Here is a 12,511-nt window from a genome sequence, read left to right as displayed (position 1 = left end):
TTGAGACAGGCCCAGCAGGAGGGGGCAGGGCATAGTGTAAGCAAGTTAGGCAGGAAATGCTGGTGCAGGCTTGCTTTCCAGTAGGTGGCTGTGTGTTTATGCGGGGGGGCTGGGTAGGGAAATGACACCTGTTAGTTCCTTTGTTCCTGGAGGAGTCCCTCAAGGAACTCGGAGAGTAGTAAATAACTCCCTGCCATATGCCCAGGTGTATTTTCAAACTTCTGCTTCAGTGCTGTATCTCCATGGGCTATTTATTGTGCTGTCTCTTTCAGGGTGAGGAGTCAGTTTTCTATCACCCTCCCAGCTCTCCTAGAGTTGTGTCTGTTGCAGACTTTGCAGTCTGGAGTTGTTTCTTTTCCAGCAAGAGAGTGGACACAGAATTGAATATGAGAGAGGCTAATGTTCCGGAGGAGACAAGAGCCCTGAGTTAGGGTCCTTGCTCTGTATTTCTTAGCATCAGAAGGCTTACAAACATGACGGATGTGCAGAAAGAGACAATGAAACAGTGATCATTAACTCAAGTGTATGAGAGAAAGGGGGTTTTGAAGATATGTGGTGTTCAAGGTTTGGGTCAATACACAACAAAATCCCGGCACCAAGCAGTTTATGGCAGTTTATGGCAGGCACAAGGTGCCATGTCTGTTTATCTTAACTTGCCTAGGGGATAAGATAGTATGCTACCTCAGGGTCAACAAGGCACTTTTTTTTTTTTGCTAATTAGCCCCAGGCAATTTCACCCTTTTGTGGTGGTCTTTTGCCCCATTTACCTGTTTACTATTCTTGGATGCTTTCATCCTGTGGAAGCAGCTTCCTGCTCTACACTTTTGTTCTACTCTGGGGCACTTTTGTCCTGTGGCCACTTTCCACTCTAAGCCTTATTAACCCATTGGTGCAAGCTCGGGGATTTATTAAACTTATTCCCCACATGTGCCTACTGATTTTTTAAAGTTCCAGGGTTTACATCCTGCTGGTTGTAAGAGCTCATGAAATTCTGCCTCTCTGGTTTTCAAAGCCAAATGTTATGGAGATTTGTCCTCTTATGCAGGCTTTCCAATAGGATAGCCTGTTCCTCTCCCTTCTCCACACACTTGTCTCCCTCCCTGTGTCTCTGCCCTCCTACTCTCTTCAGTGTAACTTCTTAATTTTTTAAAAATGTTTATTTTTTTTGAGAGAGAGAGAGAGGAAGAGAATGAGTGGGGGAGGGGCAGGGAGAGGGAGATTCAGAATCTGAATAGGCTCCAGGCTCTGAGCTGTAAGCACAGAGCCCGATGCAGGGCTCAAACTCAGGAACCAGGAGATCATGACCTGAGCAGAAGTAGGATGCTTAACCATCTGAGCCACCCAGGTGCCTCTCTTCAGTGTAACTTCTTATCTACATTTAGTTGCAGAGTTTATTCTGCCAGTCATCAGATTGTTTTCTGTGTTATTTGTACTAATGTGAGTGTTATCTAGTTGTATCCATGGGAGGAAGTGAGCTTAGGGTTCTCCTACTCTGCCGTCTCCTTGGAAGTCTCAATACTATAATGTTTTGATTACTATAGCTTTGTAATATAGTTTGAAATCAGGAAATGTGACGACTCCAGGTTTATTCTTCTTTCGCAAGATTGTTTTGGCCATTTGGAGTATTGTGGTTCCACATACATTTTAGGATTATTTTTACTATTTCTGTGAAAAATGCCATTGGAATTTTGATAGATTGCATTGAACCTGTAGATTGCTTTGGGTAGCGTGAGCATTTTAACAATAGCAATCCATGAACATGGAATATCATTCCATTTACTTGTGTCTTTAGTTTCTTTCATCTGTGTCATAGTTTTGAATATATAGGTTTTTCACCCCCTTGTTTACATTTATTCCTGTTTTATTGTTGTTGATGTTATATAAATGGAATTGTTTTCTTAATTTCTCTTTTGAATAGTTCATTGTCAAAACAGTATATTTTAATTCCTGCTTTACTTTATTTAGCTTTGTGTAACCATTTTTTATATATTCTCATTTTTAAACTTCTTCTGAATCACATTGTTTTCAATGTATTTCTTATAAATAATACATAATTTTAAAAAGTATGAAATATGAATTCTTCCTCTTAGCAGATGAATTTATGCTGTATTTATTGATAGAACAAATATATTGGGTTTTATTTATTTATATATTTTGTTATTTTATGTTAAGTTGTTAATGCATTCTCTATAGTCTTTCTGTTGTTGCATGGATTTTTTTCTGATGTATTCATGTTTTTCTTTGAATAATTTGGACAATTATTATCTATTTTTAAAATTCTACTTACATTTATAACTTTATATTATACTTGATCTTCTATCTTTATTTTTGAAATCTATTTCATTTTATTTATTTACTTTTTTTATTTTAGAGAGAGTGTGTGCAAGTTGGGGAGGAGGGTAGAGGGAGTGAGTGAGAGACAGAGAGACAGAGAGACAGAGAGAGAGAATCTTAAGCAGGCTCCACGCTCAGCACGGAGCCTGACACAGGGCTCAATTGCACAACCCAGGAATCATTACCTGAGCTGCAATCAAGAGTCAAACACTAAACCTACTGAGCCGCCGAGGCCCCCTGATCCTTTAGCTTTAAATATAACAACTTTGGGGTGCCTAGGTGGCTCAATAAATTGAACATTGACTCTTGATTTGACTCAGGTGATGATCCCAAGGTTGTGGGACTCAGTCCTGCTCAAGATTCTCCTTCTCTCTCCCCTTGCCCCTCTCCTCCACTCACACACCCTCTCTAAGATACAATAAATCATAAATAAATAAACTTAACAATTTCAGACAATACTATTCCTTGCAGAAGGAAATAAGAAAATTAGCAATTTACACTTTTATTTAGCTCTTTCCTTATCCTCCACCTTCCAAATATTGTTAGTTACATTCTTATTTTCAGTCACTTTCAATAGTTTGGTAGTGTTTAAAAACATTTTTATATTGTTAAATCTTGATTTATCAAAATAGGAATATTTTTTATTTACTAAGAAAACTGCTAAAAGTATAAAGTTTATTTTTATTCCCATTTCCTGTCCAAATTTTTACTTGTTATAAGTGCCAAAATTTAAAGGCCTTATTTTCTGTAATTGTACTTTCATAGTTGTTTGTTTTAGTTGTATATTTGAGTAGATTCAGTGCTCATAATAAAATATTTGACCCCAGAAGTTATTTAGAATTGTGGTTTTAAATTTCCCTTGTGGTTATAACTTTTTGTTGTTGTTGTTGTTATTAATTTCCAATATTTGTTGAGTTGTGGTCTGAATAATACCAATTCAGTTAAGTTTCTTGAGTCTACTTTATGGCTTGCAGTCAGTTTTTTGTTTCTTATGTGCTGGACAAGAATGTGTATTTTTTTATCTTTTTAGATGGAGTATTCCATATACATCTAGCTTATTGCTCAAATCTTTTTTGTCTGCTAGCCTTTTAATAATAGAGAGAGCTATATTGATATCTCCCCCTATGAAGGTGATTTATCCATTCCTCATTGTGCTTTTAATGATTTTTTTTCTTGGTTATTTTGAAGATATTTTACTAGATGTATACAAAGTTAAAATTTTTAAGCTGCCTTGACTAATGGAACTTTTCATCTTTATACAGTGATCTTTAAAAAAAAATCATATATTCTGTTTGATATTAAAATACCTATCCCAACTGTCTTTGGCTAATTTTTTTTTCCCCTGGTATAGTACTGAAATCTTTTACTGATACCTACTATTTTGTGCTTCATATTTGATTTACTTTCTTTTTTTCTTCCTTTTCTGTTTATTTTGTTTTTTCTCATTACACACTTTTTTCCCCTATTAGTTGGAAGTTATACACCCTATTTTATTCTACTCGCTGTTTTTCTTGAAATTTTACCATTTATATTTAACAAAGCCCAAAATTTATTCCTAACCCCTATCCCAGACAATGATCTTAGCACATCTTAATTCTGATCAACATTTCTGTAGCTTTATCTACAGTTACTTTTTATTTTTTAATTTTTGTTCCTTTTTGTATTCAAACCTTTTCTGGACCCGTTTTGCTTCTTCCTGAAGCACATCTTTAGGAAGTTCCTTAGTAGATCTCTATCACTAGGTGCTCAGTTTTCTATATCTTCCCTCAAAGATGACACTAAGCCCAGACAGGTATTTAAGAACATTCTTGTTCCTAAAAGATAATTTTGATGGTTCCAAAATTCTAGGTTTTTTCTCAATGAGCTCAATACATGATTTTACCGTTCTCTAACAATTATGGATGCTCACATAGTGGTTGTTGGTTTATCCATCAGTCCTTGCTTTCCAGCTGTTTTAAAATGTAAAGTTTGGAGCACCTGGGTGGCTCAGTTGGTTAAGTGTCCAACTTCGGCTTAGGTCATGATCTCATGGTTCATGAGTTCAAGTCCCATGTTGGGCTCTGTGCTGACAGCTCAGAGCCTGGAGTCTGCTTCAGATTCTGTCTCCCTCTCTGTCTGCCCCTCCCTAGCTCACACTCTGTCTCTCTCTCTCTCTCAAACGTAAATTTAAAAAATACTTAAAATGTAAAGTTTTAAATCGAAAATATTTGCTTCCACCTTCTTCTCCAATTTTGTTACAGTATTTATAGGTGTGAATTTTTATATATTCTGTTTTGGTTTTGATATATTTAAAATGTGAGACTTGGTATCTTTTATCAGTTCTGGAAAATTGTTAGTCATTACCTCTTCATATTTTCCCTTTTCTCCATCTTCCCTCTTGTCTTTTCTTAGATTCCAATTAGACCATCTTATTTGAACATTTTATCTCTTACATTTCTTTCGTATTTGTCCTATTCCTGTCTCTTTGTGTTGCATTATCCATTGTGTTAATGGATATGTTAATTCTTGAGCTCTCATCTTTGGTTCTTCAATGTGCTTTCAACTGTGTTTCATATGCTGTTAACATAGTCATTAAGGTGTTATTAGTAATCGTAGCAGTAGCAATAAATGTAAGTTAGTTCTCAGGTTAGATGTTGAATTTCCAAGTGTTCATTATATTTTTTAAATAGAACAAAATTTAAAAAGGCAGTTCTTGGCAAATGTTTCTAGTGTGTCATGATTCAAGGGTTATGATTAAGCCAGTTCTGTGCACCTAATTTCTAATAAAAATAATAAAAGTTTTCAAATCATCTCGGATATTTAATTTTTTAAGCTATTTTGTTATATTTTAATTATTTTTTACTATACTTGACATATAGTGTTATATTAGTTTCGGGTGTAGTACATGGTGATTTGACAATTCTGTACATTATCCAGTGCTCATCATGGTAAGTGTAATTACCATCCATCAGTATACAAAGTTATTACAGTGTTATTAAGTATATTCCTATGCTGTACTTTTCATCCTCATGATTCATTTGTATCATAACTGGAAGTTTGTACATCTTAGTCCCCTTCACCTGTTTGGCCCATCTGCCCACCGCTTCCCCTCTGGCAGTTGCAAGTTTTAAATAATTGTTTTTCTCATTCAAAAAAATTATATTTTGTATTTTAACGTATTTCCCACCTAGTAATTTTATATTGTATATCAATTTCAATATCTGAAGACTTCAGTTTTCTGAATCTGTTGTTTGTTTTAATGCAATTTGTTACTCATGTGTCTTGTAACTGAAAAGGAAAAGATAGATAAATTGGACCAAATTAAAAACAAGAACTTTAATTCATCAAATAAAGCCATTAAGAAATTAAAAGTAAAGGGAAAGAAAGAAATTAGAGGGAAAGAAAAATTTTGCACCTATATATCTGATTAAAGACATATCTAGAATAAAAAAAAAAGCACCTACAAATCAGTAAGAAAATGACAAACCACTAGATAATTGGGCAAAGAACTTGAATAAGTACTTCACAAAAGAGGATTTCCAATACAGAAGTGCTCAACCTCATTACAGTGCCGGGAAATTAAAATTAAAATTAAATAATTAAGTATCGGTACACCCCTGACACAATGGCTAAAATAAAAAAGACTGGCAATCCCAAGTGTTTGTGAACATGTGGAATTCTTATATGCTGCTGCTGGGAGTGTAAATTGATGTAACCTCTTTGGAAAACAGTTTGGCAATATCTACTGAAATTACACGTAAGGGACCTAGCACTTCCACTCCCAATGACATGTATACATATATGCACTAAAAAGCATGTACAGAGAATCTTCATAGTAGCACTGTCCGGTAATAGCTCCGAGAATCCATCAACTCTAGATTGGAAAGATAACTTGTGGTATAGTCATACAATAGAGCAATGAAAATGAGATACTGTGACATCACAGCAACATAGATAAATCTCAAGAAATAATGCTGAAAGGTAAGAAGTCAGACACAAGAGTACATTCTGTATATTCCATTTATGGAAAGTTTAAGAATGGGAAAAACTAATCTATGGTGTTACAAGTCAGAATACTGATTACCTTTGAGAAGTGGATAGTGACAGGGAGAAAGTACAAAGGAGTGGGCTTTTGAAATACTGGTAATGTTCTATTTCTTCAGTTTGATTACTTGGGTCTGTTTATATTTTAAATGTTTATTGAGCAATTCATTTATTGCTTGTGTACTTTACTATATGTATTTATACTTCAGTAAGAAGTTAACTTGAGAAAACAAACTGTATATTCTTGAAAACACTTGGGATACTAACATATTTAATATTTGTTTTCAATTTTTTAAATGGTTCACACTGGCCTTTGTGGGCTATTTTATATCTAGCATCTATTGTTTACCAGGAGGTGTACTAAATATTTTGCGTTCATTAAATCTTCACAATAATCCTATAAGTTAGAAATTGGGTCCATTTTATATATGAATAATTAACTCAGAGAAACTAAGTTTTTGGCCAATATCATACAACTAATAGTTTATGCTATCCTACCCTGACAATATTTAAAGCTACAGGTTTTTAGAACAGAAGCAGTTTTCAAGTTGGAGTCTTGGGCCTAGAGACATAGATAAGTTATTTAACCCAGTGTCTTCACTTACTAGCTATAATATAAATTACATTTGACAAGCAGAACGGTGCTGGATTTTTTTTTTTAATTTCCTGAGCTTTCTAGCTCCTGTGAACAGAAGGAAAAGTCATAAACAACCACCGTTAATTCTAAATATTTTACCTGAACATGTTTGCATGAATTGCTTTACAAATAAAATCCTTGGAAAGTTAATATTAATCTCTCTGTATCTTATGTTGACTGAAGAATTCCATCCAATCCCTGGGTTTCTGAAGCAGCGATAAATACTTGCTACTGTTTGTCTTTTGATGCCTTATGTAAGGAGGCAAACTGCAGAACACTCCAAAGGGATTCTCTTTCCACTATGAAACATATTGTCTGACATTAGATTAAATAGCTTGAAAATACTGTAACCATTGATGCACTGTTGTTGTTACAGTGTCTTAGAATCAATGAAAGAAATTAATAAACAGAAAACCCAGTCTTAAGAGAGATCTTCTCCTGGTTTTCTAGTTAAGAAAAAATAAATTAGCACTCTCAACAGGGGGGAAAGCAGTAGATTGTGTGGGATTCTTTTGAAAAAGAAGAACTTCACTTCCAATGTTAATTTAATTTGCATGCACTTCTGGAGAAGTCATTTATCACCTTACTGTGCTTATACCTTGGATAATATTTATGCTTCTATATAAGCTTTTAATAAAATATACTACCATCTCTGGAATACCAATTCAGAATTGGTTAATAAAGGAAACAGTGAAAGGAAAGTTTCAGTAAGAATTTAGTATAATCCCTTCGCATGTCATTTTAGGGACTGTTTCATCACGTTATGATCAAAGACTGAGAACAAGGAACTTCTGATTGTATTTATTCTCTTCTAGTGCTGTTTATGCTGCCCTGAGCTTCTCTTTGATTCACAGAAGGCCGGCTGTCATCAGTATGTTGGTTCCATTTTCAGGAGTCATGAATTTGGGGAGCTCGGATAACTTAAAAAGAAGAGTAAAGCTGATTTGCTTTGCAGATTCTGAGCAATATTACTGATATCAGTGTGAACTAGGGTGTAAGTGTTCTTATCCTATCCCTGAATGTGTGTGCTAGGCAAATAGTTATATCAGAAAGTGAAAACCAGTTCGCCCTCTTACCTTTGACTGCTTCAGCCCTAACTAGGACTTGCTGTTGGGATCCCCTTTCTTTTCTTCATCCCTGTGTGAGCTCTGAGTTCCAGGTTGCTTTCTGCTTAAAGGACAGAGCTGTCCAATCTTTACTAGGTATCTTTGTGTTTTGGTTTTCTCACTTGTGTAAAGTGAGCCCTCTCTCTTTGCCATGCTGTCCTGAGTAATAGATCAGACTGTCAAAATGACCTTGCAGTTCATAGGAAAGAAGTGAAGACCAAATATTTGAAGACCAAAGGGATTGCAGGTATTTACTAGATAAGGAGACACCCGAAGATAAAGAGGGCTGTGACTGTCCTGCCAGCAGCACAGTGTGACAGTCAGGAGGGACTCAGACTGCCTAGGCTCAGGTCTCCATGCCTCTACTCACTAGCAGGGAGACTTTGGAGAAGTTACTTAACAACCCTTGAATCCTCAGTGTTCTTGTCTGTAAATTAAGAGTAACATCTAATTCTTAGGGGTGATGTAAGGATGAGAAACAACCCTACAGATACAATGCTTATGTATTATATTATAATTTTTATGTAAATGTATATAAGCATCATTATATATACATGATACTCATATTTATATTATTATATAATTATATATAAAGTTACACAATATGAAGTTATAATGTTTACATACAAAGTTATATACAATTATATATTTATAAATACATCTAATAATTGATATATAAATAAATAAGCATTGCATTATTTTTATTACATTATATTTAATATATTATGTATTTATCCTATTATATATACAAATATTTGTATGAGTAGGTATAACTATAGTAATTATATTCATTATAATTATAGTGCCTGGCATGTTTTAAATAGCCAATAAATATTAAATTTTTTTAAGTTGGACACTTTTTTAGGTCTGTTTAGTACCCCTTCGCCCTTCATCTGGGAGAGCATAAGATTTGAGCACAAAATTTGGACATAGCCTATCAGAATGTCCCAAATTACAGATCTGGGTCATCATAATTAGTTTAAGTTGAGCAAATGACTGAGCTAGGTCAGTTACTTTAGATCTTTTTAATCTTCCTTAGCCAAGATAGTTGCTTAATACAACAACTACAGTTGTTTTATATGTTTAAAGAATACTGTAAATACTAGTGAATAAATAGTAAATAATAATGAACTAATTTGTCACATCTTATGGGTTAAAGGGGTAAGAATGGGAAAATGGGTTGAGTGTTATGTAAACATCAGTTTCTAATGGAACAAATGAGTATATGAGCCCATATATTTCCTTTTGTTTTATTTTTTAAGTTGGTTTGAGTAAAGTTCCATCACTCACAATAAGAAGACTCCTGACCAATCTTAAGAAGTAATAGAAGTAGTCCATGTCCAGAGATACTAAATTGGGCTTTGGGATCAGTCCCCAGGACAGCTTAACCATAAGTGCTGTGCAAATCAAATTGAGGCCAGAGTTGGATCCTTAATAAAACCATAACAAGCTGGTCAGTTTGGGCAAACCAGATTTTCTTTGGAGTTTTAAGAATTTTCACAAATTAGATTTGGAAAATTTCAAATACCTGGTTGCTAGAATAATCAATATTAGAAGTTAGAGCCTTCAAATTCTTCATTTTATAAAAAAAAAAAAAAGCTTAATCCCAACTACTTGCTGCAGACTGAAGGTCTCCGGGCAAATGAGACCTTTATTCATATATCATGGAATTAATCATTTTAGTTAGAATCCCTGATGTTCCTGACAATAGCTTATACAATTCTGTCTCCCAGTTAACTAGAATGTATTGTTTGACAGCTACTTACATTTAAACTTTACTCATTTTTTTGCATGACCTATCTGAAGTTGTAAATGAAAATATAAATACACACAAATTTGAATTAAAAAACATTTCATAGTAAAAGTTTGGAATGAACTGATTGACTTATATGAAGAATATTAAGCCTGAATTTTCCTTATGTTTGCTTTCATCCAATGGTGATCATTTTCACCCAATTTTCAATACTTGATTGTGAAAACAATGTTCCAGAAAATCTGATGTTCTAATGATAATGAGATTGGTCAGTGACATTTAATTGTGTCCTTATCTTTTAATCTTTTATCTAGATGTCTGTCACAATCATTTCATTAGTCATTTCAATATCTGGTCCATTCATGTTTTATCTCCAGGACAGAAAATTGCCTGTATTAGAAAACACTGTAAGTAACTGTGGGATCTGGGCTCTCTGCTGCCATTTGAATAAATCATGCTTTTTAAATAAAAAGATTGTGCAATTTAAAGGTCACATCATAATGACTCACTTTAGTCTTTAATATGACCAGCCATCAGAGCTGGAGTTAGCAGTGAGATTTGGATAAGAAAGATTCATAATTCTGATTTTCATCTGTGCACCTTGGCAACACTTCCCGAGGATAGTGTGAACAAAATTCCAAGACCAAATAGCCAATAGCATAATATACTTTCCAGCGTGCTGAGAAGTAGAGGGTGAAGAAAATTAAAGCTCCAATGGTCTCCTGTAAGGATTTCATAAATTATTTTCTAGTAAAAAAGTGAGTTGAAAATAGCTCTTGTAACATTTTTTATACTTGTACCAGATTTAGAACTATGACAAAAATCCAATATTATGAAGGTATTGGTACTTATAAAATATATTTAAACACGAATGACTATAATTTTAATTGTAACTACTATGTAGTTACTAATGTACTACTAAGTAAGTTACTAAGTTACTACTAATTGTAACTACTATGTAGTTACTATGTACTAATAGTAAGTATCCTTACTATTTGCCAGCAACTGGGCTTAGTGCTCTGTAGACATTATTAGTTCATTTAATTCTCACGACAGCCTCAGTGTGGTAGGTATTATGAGGTCCATTTTATAGATAAGAAACTGAGGCATACAAAGATTATGGAGCCAGGGCTCCAGCACAGTTTTGTTGGCTTCAGAACCTGGCTTTTCTTGACAGTGATGTTCCATGGAAATATTAAGTTTATTTGCTTATCTTCTCTACAGATACTCATATATTTATAATTTCCTACAATTAAACACAATTTTAAAATTGTTCAGTTCACACACATATTTATATATTTTTTTAAACTTTTTACTTTAACATAATTGCAGCATATTAGGGTTCTCCAGAGAGACCCAGGAGGAGGATATAAATATATATATGATAGTGGAGGCTGAGAAGTCCCATGAACTGCTGTCTGTAAGCTAGAAACCCAGGAAAGCCAGTGGTAATACTTCCAAGAACCGGACAGGCAATGGTGTAAGTCCTGATCCAAGGACAGGAGAATACTGATGTTCCAGCTCAACCAGTCAGTCCGAGAGAGTGGATTCCCCTTTTTGCCGCCTTTCTTCTTATTCAATCCCTCCATGGATTAGATGATGCCCAGTCACATTAAGGAGGACAGTCTACTGAACCCACTACTTCAAATGCATATCTCATCAAGAAACACCCTTACAGACACACCCAGAAATAATGTTTAACCTGAGCATTCCATGTCCCAGTCAAGGTGACCCATAAATTTAACCATTATATACAGATACACAGAAAGTTGCCACAAACGCACACAAAGTTCACAGGAGAATACCAGGAGCTCTTCACCCAGCTTCTACCAATGGTGACATCTTGCATAATTATAATACACTGTCAAAACCAGGAAACTGACATTGGCACCTTCCACATAGTTGATTCTAATTTCATCAGTTTTACAGGCACTCTTTGCCCACCATAGTTTATTATAGGCTTTTGATGCCATCCATCACATGGAAGGTCTTAATTTTATTTGGCCAAATATTTCAATTTTTTTTTCATTGCTCTGACTTTCATGATTTGCTTATTACAAAGACTTTCCCCCAAACCAAATTATATTGGTTAAAATACATTAAATATATATAAATATATTAAATATTATATATATAAATATATTAAATATATTTTATTTTGGCACTTCATTTCTTTTAGAATTTACTTTTATGTGTCGTGTAAACAGAATCTAATTTTTCCCCCAAATGAACAGCCACTTGTGATAATACCACTTACTGAATGGCCAATCCTTTCCTATTGGTTAGAATGCCATTTTATCATATAGATTTGTGTGTTTTTGTACCCTCCATTGTGTTCTATTTTTCTTTTACTCTACCAGTACTGTATAATTTAGATGTAGCTTTCTTTTTTAAAATGTTTATTTATTTATTTTTGAGAGAGGAGAGAGAAGGCAGAGAGAAAGAGAGAGTCCCGAGCAGGCTCTGCACCATCAGCTCAGATCCCGGATCATGTCCTGAGCCGAAACCAAGAGTCAGATGCTCAACTGACTGAGCCACCCAGGCGCCCCTAGATGTAATTTTCAAAAGTATATAAATATTGTACTTTTTAAACAAGGCAATGAAATGGATGTAAGGCTATGGAGTGTGAATGACTTTTTAGAGAAAGGAGGCCATCAT

This window comes from Prionailurus bengalensis, chromosome A2 (assembly GCF_016509475.1).
Source record: "Prionailurus bengalensis isolate Pbe53 chromosome A2, Fcat_Pben_1.1_paternal_pri, whole genome shotgun sequence".
Taxonomy (NCBI): Eukaryota; Metazoa; Chordata; class Mammalia; order Carnivora; family Felidae; genus Prionailurus; species Prionailurus bengalensis.
This window is presented reverse-complemented; position numbering follows the sequence as displayed.